This window comes from Halichoerus grypus, chromosome 10, assembly GCF_964656455.1.
Source record: "Halichoerus grypus chromosome 10, mHalGry1.hap1.1, whole genome shotgun sequence".
Taxonomy (NCBI): domain Eukaryota; kingdom Metazoa; phylum Chordata; class Mammalia; order Carnivora; family Phocidae; genus Halichoerus; species Halichoerus grypus.
Genome location: NC_135721.1, coordinates 93,490,591 through 93,510,626, shown reverse-complemented (window position 1 = coordinate 93,510,626; position 20,036 = coordinate 93,490,591).

Sequence of the window (20,036 nt, the reverse complement as noted above, 5' to 3'; positions counted from 1 at the left end):
TCTCCCAGCTCCCATCTCCTACTCACCTCATTCAGGCCACATTAGTCCCTGATGTTTCTCAAAATCCCCAGTTATGTTTCTGTCTAGGGGCTTTTCCATTGGCTTTTCCCTTTGCCTACATCCCATGGATCTTTGCCTGGGTCACTCACTCCCTTACTTCCTGCGGGTATCTAATCAAAACTCATTTCATCCTGAGGGCCTTCCCTCTCTAGAATAAGCAAAACTAATCTATGACAGTAAAAGTTAGAGGGAGGTGCTTCTGGGTGGAGGGGGAATTGCCTGGAGGGGCACAAGGGAATTTTCGGGGGGGGATGAAAATGTTCTGTACTTTATTTTGGATGGTGATTCTCATGTGGATGTTGTTTCTGTTGTCTATTGCTGTGTAACAAATTGACCCCACACTCAGTTATGCAAACCAACTATTTATTAAATCTGAGAGTTTCTATGGGACAGGAATTTGGACAGGGCACAGTAGGAACAATGTATTCTGTGATGTCTGGGATATCAGCTAGAGAACTTGAAGGCTGGGGGCTGGAATTATCCAAAGACTCATTCACTTTTTATTTGGCAGTTGATGTTGATATTGACCAGGACCTCCATGTGGCTGTTTTGAGTGGTGGATGGGTTGAGAGAGAAAGAGAGGGAGAGAGAGTGTCAGGTGGTCATGCATTGTCTTTTCTAACCTAGCCTCAGAAGTCATACTGTGTCTCTTCTACCACATTCTAAGCACTGGAATCAAGTCACAAAGGCCACAGAATTTTCAGACATGTTTTAACACAACCACAGGTCTGAACAATTGCCAAAACCCATGGACTGAACATTTAAGAACTGTTCATCTTATGGTGTGTCAATTATACCCCAATTTAAAAAATGGAAAAATGATCTTCTTTGACCCTAGAATAGAGACTCCACCCCACCATTACCACCCATCCCTTTGCCCTGTTTTAAAGTAAAATAAAAGCACTTATCACAGTCCAACACAGTATTGCACATTGCTTTTTCACTTATTTACTATCTCTCTCCCACCCCAAACAAGACTGTAAAATTTAAGAGAACAGGCATTTTGTGCCCAACGCTCAGCCCCTACAACAGAGTCCAGCACACATCAGCTGCCCAGTCAAGATTTCTCAAATGTTATTGACTGTATTGAATGGCTCCAAGAGAGGAAGACCATCAGCAGAAAACAAGTGGTAATAAGGCCATATATATCAACATATTAAATGCAGATCACAATTGTCACAGACATTCAGACAATGGAAGAAGCATCTAATTTTGAACAGTTAGAGCCAGAAGGATCCTTAGAGGTGACTTGGTGTAGCACCTCATTTTACAGGTGAGGAGGGTAGGATCCAAAGGAAGGGAGAGGCTTACTCAGGGTCACACAGCAGTAGGTTTAGGAGCCAGGCCCCATGACTTGGGTCACTAGGTAAAGTTAAAGCTCCAGGTGTTTTATTCTTCTGGAGAAGGACAGCCCCTCTCTCTAGGGCAGCACCTTTTCAGAAAGGATCATTCCTAGCCTGATAATGCTGACTGGACAAAAATGAATGAGATTTTAGAAATGAGACTATGAATTGGATGATAAAATTCATGCTCACATGTTGGCAGAATTTCTGTGTACTATACAGAGGGACAATGCTTTTTTTTTTTTGGAGTTTTTAGGTCATTTGATTTGCCTTGGGTAGTGGGATCAGCTGCACGAAAAAAATTCCTGGTCTTTAGTGTCATAAAATCCTCTTTTTCCCCCACCATCAGCTAAAGAACTCTCTGTTAAAGCTAGAGATTTCTGACCCCATTCTCAAGAAAGTGATTCCTTGATAGAAAGATAGAAACATGTTTACTGGGACGCCTGGGTGGTTCAGTCAGTTAACCGGCTGCCTTCAGCTCAGATCATGATCCCAGGGTCCTGGGATCGAGCCCCTCATCGGGCTCCCTACTCAGTGGGGAGCCTGCTTCTCCCTCTCCCTCTGCCTGCTGCTTCCCTCTCCTTGTGCTCTCTCTGTCAAATAAATAAAATCTTAAAAAAAAAAGGAAGAAACATGTTTACTGCTATTCAGTCACTGAAAAGCTTTGGGATCCCTACCTTTGTTGCATTCCTGAGAGTGCTAATTAATTTAAGGCATTCTCCTATTATGCTGTACTACATCTGGAGTATGAGCAGCACACATTGTGCAGCCATAAGCCAAATAATGACTAATTTTTGCATAACAGAAGAGTCCAATTCTATGTTTTAGCTCTTATTCAAGTTTCTTGAATGATTCTATTTAAGTAACATCTGTTAGGACAAAGAAACACACTAGTTCAGGTGGAAGATTCATTTCAGAAAAGAATATGAGGATTCACAGAACAGTGTGAACCAGGTTTAAAAAAAGAGACAAGAAATGAGAAATGGTGCTTGCACACTTTGTACACTAAGTTACTAATGTATTTTCTCCTTCAAATTGATATCATTCAACAAATGGTGTTGGGAAAATTGGACAGCCACATGCAGAAGAATGAAACTGGACCATTTCCTTACACCACACACAAAAATAGACTCCAAATGGTTGAAAGACCTCAGTGTGAGACAGGAGTCCATCAAAATCCTAAAGAAGAACACAGGCAGCAACCTCTTCGACCTCAGCCACAACAACTTCTTCCTAGAAACATCGCCAAAGGCAAAGGAAGCAAGGGCAAAAATGAACTATTGGGACTTCATCAAGATAAAAAGCTTTTGCACAGCAAAAGAAACAGTCAACAAAACCAAAAGACAACCGACAGAATGGGAGAAGATATTTGCAAATGACATATCAGATAAAGGGCTAGTATCCAAAACCTATAACGAACTTAATCAAACTCAACACCGAAAGAATAAATGATTCAATCAAGAAGTGGACAGAAGACAAGAACAGACATTTTTCCAAAGAAGACATCTAAATGGCCAACAGACACATGAAAAAGTGTTCAACATCGCTCAGCATCAGGGAAATCCAAATCAAAACCTCAATGAGCTACCACTTCACACCAGTCAGAATGGCTAAAATTAACAAGTCAGGAAATGACGGATGTTGGCGGGGATGCGGAGAAAGGGGAGCCCTCCTACACTGTTGGTGGGAATGCAAACTGGTGCAGCTGCAGCCACTCTGGAAAACAGTATGGAAGTTCCTCAAAAAGTTGAAAATAGAGCTGCCCTATGACCCAGCAATTGCACTATTTACCCCAAAGATACAAATATAGGGATCCGAAGGGTTACGTGCACCCTGATGTTTATAGTAGCAATGTCCACAATAGCCAAACTATGGAAAGAGCCAAGATGTCCATCGACAGATGAATGGATAAAGAAGTTGTGGTGTATATATATATATATATATATATATATATATATATATAATGGAATATTATGCAGCCATAAAAAGGAATGAAATCTTGCCATTTGCAATGACATGGATGGAACTGGAGGGTATTATGCTGAGCGAAATAAGTCAATCAGAGAAAGGCATGTGTCATATGATCTCACTGATATGAGGAATTTTTAATCTCAGGAAACAAACTGAGGGTTGCTAGAGTGGTGGGGGGTGGTAGGGATGGGGTGGCTGGGTGATAGACATTGGGGAGGGTATGTGCTATGGTGAGCGCTGTGAATTGTGTAAGACTGTTGAATCACAGACCTGTACCTCTGAAACAAATAATACATTATGTTAAAAAAAAAAAAGAAGATAGTAGGAAGGGAGAAATGAAGGGGGGGAAATCGGAGGGGGAGATGAACCATGAGAGACTATGGACTCTGAGAAACAAACTGAGGGTTCTAGAGGGGAGGGGGTGGGGGGATGGGTTAGCCTGGTGATGGGTATTAAAGAGGGCACGTACTGAATGGAGCACTGGGTGTTATATGCAAACAATGAATCATGGAACACTACATCAAAAACTAATGATGTAATGTATGGGGATTAACATATAATAAAAAAAAGAAAAAAATTGATATCATTGTGTTACAAGCAAAATCAGCCATTGGTGATTTTTTTAAATACATGATTCTTCTCCTTTCCATCCTGGTCCCCATCTTTGTGATTAGCATTACCTTGGAGAAATTACAAGCTGAGCCCAGGAGACATTATGGGGCCAAATCTTGCCCATGACAATGTTTCTAAGAGCAATAGACTTCATTCAAATTCAACATCACCAAATGGATGATTTTAAGTTTATCTGCTTAAGCAATGAATGAATAATGAGGCAGGGTGGGCTGCATTGCTCTCTTTTTCTTTTTTCTTTCCTCTTTGTCATGAACCGTACATTCCAATTTTCCAGTTTGTGCTTCAGTTAAAATCACATCAGCCTGGGGCGCCTGGGTGGCTCAGTTGGTTAAGCAGCTGCCTTCGGCTCAGGTCATGATCCTGGAGTCCCAGGATCGAGTCCCGCATTGGGCTCCCTGCTCAGCGGGGAGTCTGCTTCTCCCTCTGACCCTCCCCCGTCTCATGCTCTCTCTCTATCTCATTCTCTCTCTCAAATAAATTAATAAAAAAAAAATCTTAAAAAAAAAAAAAAATCACATCAGCCTACTTAGATACTTCAGGCTCTCTAAAAACCATCTGTTATTTCCCCCCTTTCATACTGCTGTGGTGACTCACACCCATCCTGCAGAGACACTATAGATTTGTATCTCCCATAAAGCTTTGCTCATGGTAGATGCTCACTAAATATTTGTAAACTGTGTCTATGAAGAGAGAATGTTCTTTGTACTCCCCTCCTTTTCAAAAAAAGGATTTCTCAAATCCTAGATGCATGTTTGGCATGTTTAGAGACAAATATAATTTCAAAATTAATAATATTTTTGAAATCTGTCTGAGGAATGTACTGAGTCACACATGTAAGTTGGTGCCTAATCCTGACCCTGTTGAGCCCTAACCCTGGCCTTGTGACTGGTAAGCATGAGACACTGATCACATGGACAATGAGGCAAACAAAGGAGTTGGACCTTTATGAATCCATTTACACTGTGACTTATGTATGGCTCACCTGTGAGCGAGCAAGTAGTTCAATGGTGCGTGAGTGAAGTAAGCACATCCCAGAGCAGTGGAAGACAAAGTCCAAAAAGTGAAATAAGGGGAGATTGTAGAGGGTCAAGGATGCTAGCCTAAGTGTGAATTCCATTCTATAGAAATCAGAGAGCCTTCCAAGTTTTTCAACAGTGACAACAATGTTCATGGAGGTCATTCCTATAATCATCAAGCATATATTTAGGTAAAATGGTACAACTATTTTGAAAACATTTTGGTAGTTTCTTACAAAGTTAAACATATACTTACCATGCAACCATTATTCCTAGGTATTTGCTCCAAAGAAATAAAAATGTACTTCCTCAAAAAACAAAACAAAACAAAACAAAACAAAAAAAACCTTGTACAGGAATGTCCATAGGAGCTTTATTCCAACAAGCTGGAAACAACTCAAATATCCATCAATTGATGAATGGGTAACCAAATTGATGAAAGGGTAATCCTCACAATGAGACACCACATAGCAATAAAAACATGATGGATTCACACAGCATGGATGAATTCCAAAAATATTATACCAAGTAAAAAAATCCAGACAAAAGACTATAAATGGTATGAATTCCTTTATAGGAAACTCTAGAAAAAAACAAATCTACTTTATAGAGACAAAAAGCAGATCAAAGGTTGCCTGACGCCAGGGGTGAGGAGGGAGTTGGCACAGCACAAAAGCACAAGGGAACTTTGGGGGTGATGGAATTGTTCTATATCCTGGTTGTAGTTGTGGTTATCCAAGTGTATACATTTGTCAAAATTCATTGAACAGTACATGTAAAATGGATGCATTTTAATGTATGTAAATTACACCCCAATAAAGTTGATTGGTGGGGAAAGACTATATTTGGGTACAGCTCTACACAAGGCAAAGAGGAGACAGAAGAGACTTTCCTGAAGTGCTTGTCACCTAGAATGAAGATGAGGTGAAATCCCATAACACAGACCCTATACTGAAAAACAATGGTTGTCAGTGTGGATATGAAGAATAGAAGAGCAGAGTGTGTGTGCATGTGTGTGCATGTGCATGTGCATGTGCGTGTGTGTGTGTGAAGGGATCACTATGGCCTGGAATTAATTAATATGTCAATTTTGCTGAAGATCTTGTTTATCTCACTCTTCCATCAAGACCTGCTTCCATTCCCACTTCCTCCATAAATACATGCTGGACTAGCTACCCACAGCAACTATTTCTTCTTTCCCTCCTATGAAGTCTTCTAGTAAGTTCTGTGTGTTTGTTTGGCGATAACCGTGGCCTTCTTTTTCTTGAACTGCTATTCAAATTGCTTATTACTACTTAATTTTAAATGTGGTCATGCCTCATCTCATCATCTATAACAAATTCCTTAAGAGAGCACTGTATCCTGGATCTCTAACAGTTCCTTAACTATAGCAGCTGGGCAGTTTTTGTAGGTGTTCTTGATTCATCCAGATTTTCAGTTCCTAAAACTGGACTATGTTAACAACTGGGGGTAAGAAAGAGACATCCATGCCTCATTATGTTTGTACTTTGGGACTAAGGAAGGAGACACTGGAGTTTGTGAACCCCTTGGTAATTCATCTCCACTTCTACTTTCATGGACAGGCTATAATTTCTATCACAATGCCAAGACCCTTTTCAGACAGTGTCCTCTCTCAGGCAAATTGAAATTGACTTGATATATTTACCCAATAATTTTGTATCCCATTGATGTGTTTTTCAATCAGGAATTCCAGCCAGGGTAGTCACATTTGTATGCGAAGCCTGCCAACTGTGGCCAGAAACCAGGTCTCTGTTCAAGATACACCTTGACAAGTGGATTAGATGTTCTAGTGAAAGGCAGATAAATGTCACTCATGTCACTATAAATAAGAGTCTGGGCCTGCTTATCAGCTTGTAGGGTTGAGGTCTTACCTTCAACACTTCTGAGTGCTTTACACTTTATTATCCTTTAAACAAGGTCTTTTCTATCCAGCTTCCCCCATTTATACCCCCAAAGGGAATTATTACCATTCAACTCTTTGAAATATGTGCCTTCTGTCAACTCCCTGTCTTTTGCTTTAAGAGACAATACAACCTGTGGCCTTAAACAGAAATCCTCCAGAATTTTCTCAGATGTCATATTAGGAATTGAAATGTAGTAGGACCCTTTCATAGTGCTGGATCTAGGACATCTTATACCGGCTTTACGAGTGAATAATGTTCCAGCAGGCTTTGACTATTTGGGGTTACATTTTAGAGCATGGGATTTGTCATCTAAATCCATATAATAACAAGTATGGATTTAGATTCATGGTTTTGGTCAAATCCTGTTCTTGGCGACCTAAGGACATGCAGCCCAACCTTGCTAAAACATCAGTAGCAGCCTGTACACACGTACACATTTGAGCATCATTTCTCTACACTTCTGAGGGATACAAAGCCTGCAAGATGCCTTGTAAGAAAAAGGGGGTTGGTTTTCCATGGTTAGAGATATTTAGAGATGGGGCATACAAAAAGGCTCTAAAAGGTCACAGAAATGTGGTCTGCCTAGCTCAGTTTAACCCAATGCCCCCAGAGTTATTTGACCATCGATCCTCTTTCTCACACACTTTGGGGTACACTACTCATTGTTATATCTCTTTGGCTAACTTAAGGTATGAGCATATACTGAGAAAGTTTCACAGTTAAATAATCTTTATGAATAAATTTAGCAATGTGTACATATTAAGGCCTTAAAAATATATCTTTTGGTTATCTACATTCCTGTATTACATTTTTGTACCTTTATTTCTGAGCAAAATTTCCCATGTTCAATGAAGATAGGACTGCATATAAACAAAGATGTTTGTGTGTTTGTTCACCAAGGTCATGCTCATTTGTAACTGTGAATTATATGTGGTGATAATGATTGCAGAGTGTTTTAGGTAGCAAGGAGCATTTGAGACATCTGAATATATAAAAATCTTGGAAATGTGAAAAACAAGTTTTACATTTGTTCTAAGAGCAGAAACATGTAGACTCCATTTCCATTTTATGTTCTAAGACACAGATTCTCAAAGCTTTTGGTCTCAGGACTCCTTTTTGCTCTTAAAAATTATTGAGCACCCCAAGGAGCTTTTGTTTAGGTACATTTTATCTATCAATGTTTACTGTGTTACAAATCAACCTTGAGAACATTCTAAAATACTAATTTATCAATTCACTTAAGAGTAGCAAGAAACCCATGCATGTTAACATATTTTATGAAAACAACTCCATTTCCCCAACAAAAGAAATTTAGTAAGAAGAATGGCATTATTTTCCATTTTTTGCAATCCTTCAATAACTGGCTTCATAGAGGACAACTAACTTGCTGCCACATCTGCTCCTGATTTTCAATCTGTTAAGATATCACATCTGATTGCCTCTGAAAAATTCTACTCTACACTTAGAGAATGAGAGTGAAGAGGGAAAATCACATCTGAATATTATTGTGAAAATAGTTTTGATCTCATGGCCCCTCCCCAAAAGGGTCTCTGGGACTCTAGGGATCTCTGGGCCACATTTTGAGAACTATTGTTCTAAGAATTCAATTCAATAAATATATTTATTTTGAATCTACTGGATGCCCGCTTCAAGGTAAATGAAAAGACACAAATCGGCCTCCAGGGAACTTACAGTGTCTCCTTCCACACCTCCTTATTTTCAATCAAATTTTACTGTTATTTCACTTCCTCCCTATCACCTGACAACCCCATTAGATAACGAGATCTCTGTCTTTTCTAAATGTCTGTAGCAATTATTGTCTGTGCAGTCCATTTGGAATTTTAATCATACACTGTGCTATGAGACTTGTTTGTTGTTGGTCAAACTGTGACTCATTTTATTATTTCATATTTTAAAAATATTTTATATATTTATATATTTGAGAGAGAGAGAGAGCGTGAGTGGGGATAGGAGCAGAGGGAGAGGGACAAGCAGACTCAACCCATACCGGGCTCGATCCCATGACCCTGAAATCATGACCTGAGCCAAAATCAAGAGTTGGATGCTTAATGGACTGAGCCACCCAGGCACCCCTTATTATTTTATATTTTGTGGCTGTATCTTATCCTTGCTACTGATGGTAGGCTCTTTGAGAGAAATAATTTATTTTGCTTATGTTGCCCGACATACATAGCAAAGACTGTGGGCCTTAAATATATATTTAACAATTTGATTTGCAACTTTATTAAGGAGTGTGACAGAGATAATGCTATGTTTTCACCAATCCTGTTTCCTTTTCCTATCCTTGGGCATTCAGGAAGATTGTATTTCCTTATCTCCTCTGCAGTTGAGTTGGGATTAAATGACTGGGTTTTGATCAAACAGACCAAAGTGGAAATAAATAAGCCACAACCAAGCCTGGCTTTTAAAAACACCCAAGATTGCCCTCCTGTTAGGTCTTTCCCTCTGGTAGCAATGCTGCTGGTCATGTGTTGAGCTGGCGGAATTACAGGAAGAAAGCAGCTGGATCCCTGAGTCACCATATGGAGGATATCTCTGGGGTAGAGCCCAACCCCACATATGGTAAGCTAATGAGATTTCAGGCATTATTTATTACCACAGTAAAGCCTATCTTATCCTGATAGATTAAGGAGAATGTTCACTAATGAAACAGGAAAGAGGATTAATGAAATGGAAGATGGAACACCATGTTGGAAGTCAAGGGAGTGCTATGGAAGATGAGAGTAGGCAGGAGCCACTTTGGGCTCACATTCTGGGAGATATCCATGGAGAAGAGGAAAGAGAATAAGTAGAATTTGAATTGGCAGAAAGGTGGTGGGAAGACTAGCAGCATATACTCAATAAGGTGGGAGTGAGTAGGAAATACAAGGGAGAGAGAATGAAGACAGCCTCAACATCAGGAAGTTAACACTAGGTGGGAGATGGGAAAATGAAGCTCTACTAGATTATTAAATTGTCCAAAATCTTTTTTTTTAAATTTTATTATGTTATGTTAGTCACCATACAATACATTATTGGTTTTTGATGTGGTGATCCACAATCCATTGTTTTCGTATAACACCCAGTGCTCCATGCAGTACGTGCCCTCCTTAATACCCATCACTGGGCTAACCAATCCCCCCTCCCCCCTCCCCTCTAAAACCCTGTTTGTTTCTCAGAGTCCATAGTCTCTCATGGTTCATCTCTCCCTCCAATTCCCCCCCCCATTTTTCCCTTCCTTCTCCTAATGTCCTCCATGTTATTCCTTATGTTCCACAAATAAGTGAAACCATATGATAATTGACTTTCTCTGCTTGACTTATTTCACTTAGCATAATCTCCTCCAGTCCCATCCATGTTGATGTAAAAGTTGGGTATTCATCCTTTCTGATGGCTGAGTAATATTCCATTGTATATATGGACCACATCTTCTTTATCCATTCATCTGTTGAAGGGCATCTCGGCTCTTTCCACAGTTTGGCTATTGCAGACATCGCTGCTATGAACACTGGGGTGCATATGGCCCTTCTTTTCACTACATCTGTGTCTTTGGGGTAAATACCCAGTAGTGCAATTGCCGGGTCATAGGGTAGCTCTATTTTAAAATTTTTGAGGCATCTCCACACTGTTTTCCAAAGTGGCTGTACCAATTTGCATTCCCACCTACAGTGTAAGAGGGTTCCCCTTTCTCCACAACCTCTCCAACATTTGTTGTTTCTTTCCCTGTCCATTTTTGCGATTCTAACTGGTGTAAGGTGGTATCTCAATGTGGTTTGGATTTGGACTTCCCTGATGGCTAATGATGATGAACATTTTTTCATGTGTCTGTTAGCCATTTGTATGTCTTCTTCAGAGAAGTGTCTGTTCATCTCTTCTGCCCACTTTTTGACTTGATTATTTGTTTTTTGGGTGTTGAGTTTGAGAAGTTCTTTATAGATCTTGGATTGGTCATTTGCAAATATCTTCTCCCATTCTGTGGGTTGCCTCTTTGTTTTGTTGACTGTTTCCTTTGCTGTACAGAAGCTTTTTATCTTGATGAAGTCCCAAAAGTTCATTTTTGCTTTTATTTCACTAGCTTTTGGAGATGTATCTTGAAAGAAGTTGCTGTGGGCGATGTCAAAGAGATTACTGCCTATGTTCTCCTCTAGGATTTTGATGGATTCCTGTCTCACATTGAGGTCTTTCATCCACTTTGAATTTATCCTTGTGAATGGTGTTAGAGAATGGTCGAGTTTCATTCTTCTGCATGTGGCTGTCCAATTTTCCCAGCACCATTTATTGAAGAGACTGTCTTTTTTTCCATTGCATGTTTTATCCTGCTTTGTCAAAGATTATTTGACCATAGAGTTGAGGGTCCATATCTGGGTTCTCTATTCTGTTCCATGGGTCTATATGTCTGTTTTTGTGCCAGTACCATGCTGTCTTGGTGATCACAGCTTTGTAATATAGCTTGAAATCAGGCAACGTGATGCCCCCAGCTTTGTTTTTCTTTTTCAACATTTCCTTGGTGATTCAGGGTCTTTTCTGATTCCATACAAATTTTAGGATTGTTTGTTCTAGCACTTTGAAAAATGTCATTGGAATTTTGATCGGGATGGCATTGAAGGTATAGATTGCTCTGGGTAGCATAGACATTTTAACAATGTTTATTCTTCCTATCCATGAGCATGGAATGTTTTTCCATCTTTTTGTGTCTTCTTCAATTTCTTCCATGAGTGTTCTGTAGTTCCTAGAGTATAGATCCTTTACCTCTTTGGTTAGGTTTATTCCGAGGTATCTTATGGTTTTTGGTGCTATTGTAAATGGAATCATTTCTCTAATTTCTCTTTCTACAGTTGCATTGTTAGTGTATAAGAAAGCAACTGATTTCTGTGCATTGATTTTGTATCCTGCCACATTACTGAATTGCTGGATGAGTTCTAGTAATTTGGGGGTGGAGTCTTTTGGGTTTTCCACATAAAGTATCATGTCGTCTGCGAAAAGAGAGAGTTTGACTTCTTCTTTGCCAATTTGAATACCTTTTATTTCTTTATGTTGTCTGATTGCTGTTGCTAGGACTTCTAGTACTATGTTGAACAATAGTGGAGAGTGGGCACCCTTGACGTGTTCCTGATCTTAAGGGAAAGGCTCTCAGCTTTTCCCCATTGAGGATGATATTCGCCGTGGGTTTTTCATAGATGGATTTTATGAACTTGAGGAATGTTCCCTCTATCCCTATACTCTGAAGAGTTTTAATCAGGAGAGGATGTTGTATTTTGTCAAATGCTTTTTCTGCATCAATTGAGAGGACCGTATGGTTCTTCTCCTTCCTCTTAATAATGTGATCTATCACATTGATTGATTTGCGAATGTTGAACCACCCTTGCCTCCCGGGGATAAATCCCACTTGGTCGTGATGGATGATCCTTTTAATGTATTGTTGGATCCTATTAGCTAGGATTTTGTTGAGGATTTTGTAATCCATATTCATAAGGGGTATGGGTCTGAAATTCTCCTTTTTGATGGGGTTTTGCCTGTGTTGGGGATTAAGGTAATGCTGGCCTCATAGAATGAGTTTGGGAGTTTTCCTTCTGTTTCTATTTTTTGAAACAGCTTCAGTAGAATAGGTATTATTTCTTCTTTGAATGTTTGGTAGAATTCCCCAGGGAATCCATCAGGCCCTGGACTCTTGTTTTTTGGGAGGTTTTTGATCACTGCTTCAATCTCATTACTGGTTATTGGCCTATTCAGGTTGTCAATTTCTTCCTGTTTCAGTCTTGGCAGCTTATAGGTTTCCAGGAAGGCCTCCATTTCATCCAAAATCTTTTAAGAGGAACTTGAGAATAAAATTGATAGGCTTCTTCAAGGAAAAAACCCAACAGATAACCATTCAATGACTAACACTTGCTGGGTCCTTAACATGTTTTGGGCTGTGCTCTGAGTGTTATATCACTGAATCTTCACAGAATTCCTGTGAAGTATGTAATCCTGATTTTACAGTTGGGAAAACTAAGGTGTAGAAAACTGAGGCAGCTTGGCCAATATATTAGTCATGGTTCTCCAGAGAAATAGAACCAACAGGGTGAGAGAGAAAGAGAGAGAGAGAGAGAAACAGTGAGAGAAAGACAGAGAGAAAAAGACTGATTTACTCTCAGGAATTGGCTCACACAGTTGTGGAGCTTGGCAAGTCCAAAATCTGATGAGGGAGGCTGGCAGGCTGAAGACTCAGGAAAGAGGTGCAGTTCAAGTCTGAAGGCATTCCGCTGGCAGAATTCTTTCTTGCTCAAATGGAGTCTGTCTTTGTTCTCTTAAGACCTTGAACTGACTGGATAAGGTCCACTCACACCGTGGAGAGGAACCTGCTTTACTCAAAGTCTACCTACTTAAATGTTAATCTTTTAAAAAAAAAATCCTCAGAGAAACATCTAGAATAATGTTTGACCAAATATCTGCGCACCGTGGCCCAACCAAGTTAATGCATAAATCAACCATCACACTCAAGACCCCAGGACTAGACCCTAAGTTTCTCTGATTCCAAATCCACAAAGACTCTTAACAGACCAAGGTTCATTTTAGGATTGAACTGAGTCCATGTCAGCAAATATTTCAACTCCAATGGGGGGCCATGTCCTGATCCCCATTCTAGGTCCAAGGGTGCAAAGATGTTTTCCGAAATGTGTACCACATAAAGACAAAATATTGTCACTAAAAGATAAAGAGGAAATGATATGACTATGGTCACTTTAACAGCATCTTGCAGAGGTATTAAACTGGATAAAATTGGAATAGAACATTTCTCTTTTGTTAAACCATTTCAATCTGGATTTTTCTAGGAGCTAAATTTTTTACTGAAATATTGTAAGAGAACACTGGACTTTTCATAATATGGCTTAAGAAGGGCAACTCTTTTTCAACAGTTGATGGTCTTTATACAAAAGAATGGAAAGTTGTCATATTTCAAAAAAAATTAAGTCTCCTGCTTTTCTGAGCATCTTGTCAGAGAAGCTGGAGCAAGGCCAAGTTATCTGGAAAGAGGAGTCAATGAGCCCCTTGGAGCTGGAGGTGGGGAGATGGGGAAGCTGGGAAGAATGCCTGGCATGGGGAAGAGCAATGATGGTGGTGAAGGAGGACCTGGAGAAATAGCCAGGTAATGTAATCTCTTCTGTCTCCCCCACCTTCCTTTTAGAAAATTATCTTTGCCCTCCTAATGGCACACAGTAGATAGTCAACAAATGTTTGCCAAAGAAATGTTTGAGTAACAGTAGTTAAGTGCTAAGAAAAATGCAAAAGACAAGTAACATTCAGACCCTACCATGCATGCTTGAAACTGTGAAGCAAATCAGGATCCATATTTTCTTGTGAGGCTCCAGTTCACTCTTTTTCATTGCTGTAGAGTATTCCACTTGTAGAATTACAACTTATTTATCTCTTCTACTGTTGAAGAAGTTAGGGTGGGTTCCAGCTTTAAGCTAGCCTGAACACTGGTGCTAAGCATAGTCTCACATTCCTCCAGGACTAAACTGCTGGACAGTAGAGGTTGTGTATCTTCAACTTTAGTCAATAACATGGAATTCTTTTCCAAGAGATTCTACCAATTTACATTCTTACTAAACTTGGTATAGTGAGACTTTCTAATTTTTGCCAATCTAATAGATGCATAATGATATCTCACGGGGCTTTAATTTGCAATTATCTGATTGCCTGTGAGACTGAGCACTTTTTCACATAACTTGGCCAATTAGAGTTCCCCTTTGGGAAACACTGGTTCAAACATTTATCTGAATTTTGTGTTGGGTCTTATGCCTTGTTCTAATAGATTTGTAAGAGTTCCTTAAATATTCTACATGTTAGTGCTTCATCAGTTATAAGTGTTGCAATGATCTTTCCTAATTTTCTGGTGGGTTTGTCTTTTTATTGCCTTTATCATGTTTTGGGAGTACAGAGTTCTTAACTATAGTGTAGTCAGTTTTATGTCTTTCCCTTTATGGTTAGTGTTTTTTATATCTCCCCCATCCAGATGTCATAAAGATATTTTCCTATATTAAAATTTTTCTAATTTTTCCTTTCATATTTAGGATTATAATCTAACTGGGCTTTTGTGTGTTTTGTTTTTGTTTTTGTTTTTTTTAGTTTTTGGTAGGATATCCAATTTCATTTTTTCCATATAGATAAAGAATTATTATAGCATCATTATTTTTAAAGATTTATTTATTTATTTTAGAGAGCGAGAGGTAGGGAGGTACAGAGAGAGAGAGAGAGAATCTCCACCAGACTTCCCGCTGAACACGAAGCCTGATGCAGGGCTCGATCTCACAACCCTGAAATCATGACCTGAGCTGAAATCAAGAGTCGGAGACTTAACTGACTGAGCCACCCAGGTGCCCCTCTATCAACATTATTTTTAAAAGTATCCTTTCCCCACTTCTCTCCAATGCAACCTCTGTCATTTTTCAAGTGTTTATACATGTGCAGGTCCATGCATATGCATCTTCAAAAAAAAACACAATAATAAGTTCATACTTCTCCTAACATGATCCAACTATCCTGCATACAACCAAAACCTTACTAACCCTTTAACCAGAAGAGGATGCAAAATCCTTGGGTCATATTTACTCTTCTAGATACCCCATAACTTAAATACTACTATATAAAATTAACAATACTTAAATATTGTGTTATACAGTCAATGCATTTTATGTTACATGAAAAGAAGTGAGAAGACAAAGATATTATAGACACACAAACATTCATAACAAAATAAGGAGGAAATACAACAATTACAGTTCTCATTTCTGGATAGTTGATATTCGTAACTACCTGCTTCCACTACCCACTCAGTATTTCCTTTGCCTTCATCAAATATGTCAGTTGGTCTTGGTTCTTTACTTGGTGGGGTGACTAAAACCTTCCCTTCTGAAGGGTCTCGGCCTTTAGCAGTCCTGCCTGAATTGGGTTGTGATTTTCCACTGACTTTCATTCACAAGGTGTGCTGATACTAAGAAATGCCCCAAGAGGTCTCCTATATTCTGAGCATACCCTTTCTTACCTCCACCATGGAGTAGCAGTCCCATTTACCCTGGTAGTCATGGTCCATCACAGTAACTCCCTTCTCTGCCTGAGTTTAAAATGACCTGGTGGCAGTCTTAACTTCTGGTTCAGTGGAATCATTGCCGTGTATCCTGGTGGAAGCATTCCTTGCTTTGGAACTAAGACCTGTCCGTCAGCAGGGTATAAGGTCACAAAAACAGGAGGCACAATTTTTGCTAGTGGGTCACTATGGGTAATAGTGAGTGGTGCCATTTCCTATTTCCACCCCTTGATTCCTGGACTAGTGAGTCTTGGCTATGGGAGAAGTAGCATCATATATTGAATCCTGTTTCAGGGCATATACAGGCTCCTGGAGAGCCTTGTCCCAGTCCTGTAAGGTACTGATTGCCACCTGATACTGTAGCAGAGTTTCAAAAAGTCATTCTACTGTTCTATCAAGCCAGCTGCCTCAGGATGGTAGAGAACATGGAAAGACCAGTGAGTTTCATGAGCATAGGCCACTGCAGCACTTCATTGATATGAAGTGAGTTCCTTGATCAGAAGCAATGCTATTTGAAATACTATAATGGTGGATAAGTCCTTCTGTAAGTCCATGGATGGTAGTTTTGGTAGGTGCATTATGTGAATGGAAGGCAAATCCATATCCAGGTGTGTCTGTTCCATTAGGAACAAAATGCTGCCCCTTCCATGATGAAAGTGGCCCAATGTAATCAACCCACCACCAGGTAGCTGGGTGATGCTTCCTGAGAATGGTAGCGTACTGGGACTCTGTGCTGGTCTCTGCTGCTGGCAAATTGGGCACTCAGCACAGCTGTAGCCAGGTTGACTTTGGAGAGTGGAAGTTGATGTTGCTGAGTCCATGCATAACCTTCATCCCTGCCTCCATTTGCCACTTTGTTCATGAGCCCACTGGGCAATGAAAGTGATGGCTTTGAAAGAGGCTGTTTTCTACAGAATGGGTCATCCTATCCAATTGATTATTGAAATCCTCCTCTGCTGAGGTCACCCTTTGGTGGGCATTGACATGGCACACAAATATCTTCATGTTTTTCACCAACTCAGAGAGATCAATTTACATACCTCTTCCCCAGACTTCCTTTTCACCAATTTTCAACTTGTGTTCCTTCCAAGTCCTTGATCCCAGCAAAACCATTGGCCACAGTCCATGAATCAGTATATAAATGCACATCTGCCATTTCTCCTTCCAAGCAAAATGAACAACCAAGTGTACTGCTCAAAGTTCTGTCCACTGGAAAGATTCCCTTCACCAATGTCCTTCAGGATGTCCCAGAAAGGGGCTGTAGTGCTGCAGCTGTCCACTGTTGGGTGGTGCTTGCATATTAGGCAGAACCATCTGTAAACCAGGCCTGAGTTTTCTCTTCTTTTACATTAAACCAAAGCAGGTCCAGCATTTCTAACTCACTTACAGTGGGCCATCTTTTTATCCATGTTTTAGCCAACCAAACAAACTGTCAGAGTCCTTTTTAACACCCCCCCCACCCAAGCTGCAACATTCAATACAGAATCCCTGCTCAGTGTGCCCATCTCAATAAATGTGGCCTGACCCAACTTGAGGTTTCTTCTACCATTATTTCACACACTTAATATCCATTCCTACACATACTCTCTGGATTTCTGTGTCTATAAATTAGAAAACTCAAGCAGTTCTTTTGGAAGGTAGTGCACCTCATGGGTCACATTTTGCACCTCACTTTTAGTGGCCTGCTGGGACTTGCGTTTAATTACAGGTTGCTATAGTTAGAATGAATGTTTGTGCTCCCCACAAATTCCTATGTTGAAATCCTACCCCCCAAGGTGATGATATTAGGAGGCGGGGCCTTTGGGAGGTGTGGCTACTCATGAATGGGATTAGTGCCCTTATAAAAGAGACCTTAAAGAGATCTCTCACCTCTTCTTACAGTGAGAAGAGGACTGTCAATGAGGAAGCAGGTCCTCACCTGACACTGAACCTGCTAGCTCCTTGATCTTGGACTTCCCAACTTCCAGAGCTGTGAGAAATCGATTTCTAGTGTTTATAAACCATCCAGTCTATGGTATTTTGTTATGACAGCCCAAACAGACTAAGACATTGCCTAGAAGCAAAGAGGGGTGGTGAGAGTAGGTCCTGAGGAGAATCAGTATTGTCTTTCAGGGCAACTGCCAGAGGAGAAGCCATTACACTTTCTGCAGGTAATGCAGATTAAATCCCCGCAGGTGGGAATAGAGAGGCTGTTTCTACTGGCAAAGACAAATCAGAATTAGCAGTCTTAAGGCCCCCAACTCCATCAGTTTTCTCACATGTCCCCATTCCAATTTCCAGGATCTCATTCCTTCCCAATCAGTGCCTTTACCTTAATAGCAGACACCTGTGAGGCTGAGCATTCAATGTGTGTTGAAGGTCAGCCACTTCCACAATGAGGTTCTGAGTTTGGCTCTCAGCAATCTCAGCCCTGCTGTAGGTGATAAAGGTCTCTTCCAGGGCAGATAGACACTATTAAGTCATTTATGTGATGCTTGAGTTGGGAAATTGAATCCCTGAGCTCATCCTTTTCTTCCCCTACTTTGCTCAGTGATGTTAGGGGCAATCAGCCAATCTCATTATCTATTTTTTGGTTTGACAAAAATGTTTGAAGTACCATATACATGGTCACCCAGATCCTTGCTTCTTACAAGTTAATTAGGTGGATTAGGATACCCAATGGTGATATTTTGCCAGGTCATGCTGTGGACTATCAGTGCTCTCTTTACTACAGGAAACAGTCATTAGTGTCTTCAAATCTAATCAGATTAGACAGCCAATTCCAGAAGCCCCAAAACCAATTCAGAAAATTCATCCTTAAGATTCTAGTCCTCTAGAACCACTCCTGGTACCAGAATCTGTATTAGTCAAGATTCTCCAGAGAAATAGAAATATATATATATATATATATATATATTTATATATATATATAAAATAAGGAATTGGCTCATGCAATTAGGGAGACTGTTGAGTCCAAATCTGCAGTGTGAGCTGGATAACCCAGGACCTAGGACAGTGTGGGGGAGGGGGGTGCAGTTCCAGTCCAAAGGCTGGCAGCGTGGAGACCCAGGAAAGCGGATGGTGCAGATGGAATCTGAAGGCAGTCTGCTGGTGAAATCCCTCTTGCTCAGGGAGGCTGGTCTTTTTGTTCTATTCAGGCCTTCAACTGATTTGATGAGGCCTACTCACATTATGGAGGACAATCTGCTTTACTCTACCAATTAAGATGCTAATTTCATATGCAAACACCCTCACAAAAAGACCCAGAATAAAATTTTACCAAATATCTGGGCATTCTGTGGCCCAGTCAAACTGACACATAAAATCAACCATCACAACTATTATTTCAAACATATCATGTTATTCACACTATTCTATAAAGACAATGAGGGAAAGGAAGCACTTGGTAATCCAGAGAGAAATAGTAGGCAAAAATTTCTCAAAGATTCTTTTCTATAATTACAATATTAATAGAACTTTAACATAAATTTATGAATGTTTTAAAACACTGGTTTCTATATATTTCATATTATTCTTCACACTAATATAATCCAGATGTCAGCTGGAGGCCTTTCTCTGCCCACAAGTCTAGGCAAAAATGTTTTATTTCCAATGCTTATAAATTCTCCTCACTTCTGCTTCTAGAGCTCTGCTATGTTGCCTAGCCCTACGGTTTTAGACAACAGTGACCCCAACATGAGACTCATCCTCTTTTTTGATTTAAACAAAACTGACACCCAGACTGAGTTTGGTATATTTTACTGGAAACCCTGGGCTGAGAAAGGTATCTCAGAACACAGCTCATATCCTCCTCCCACATTTAAGGTTCCCTCTCCTCTCTGCCTTTTACCCTCCCTTTTTCTGCCCAAAATTTCAATTTTTGTACCTCTTTCATGCAAAGCAATTTTAGCACCCAGTGAATTAGTTGTGTACTTCTCAAATGCCATTACTGGTTTGTTTGTCCCGTTTCCTTTGCAAGGGATAGGAACTTAGCCCAAACCAGCTTAGGGCAAAAGAAGAATTTATTGGTTCGTGGAATTAA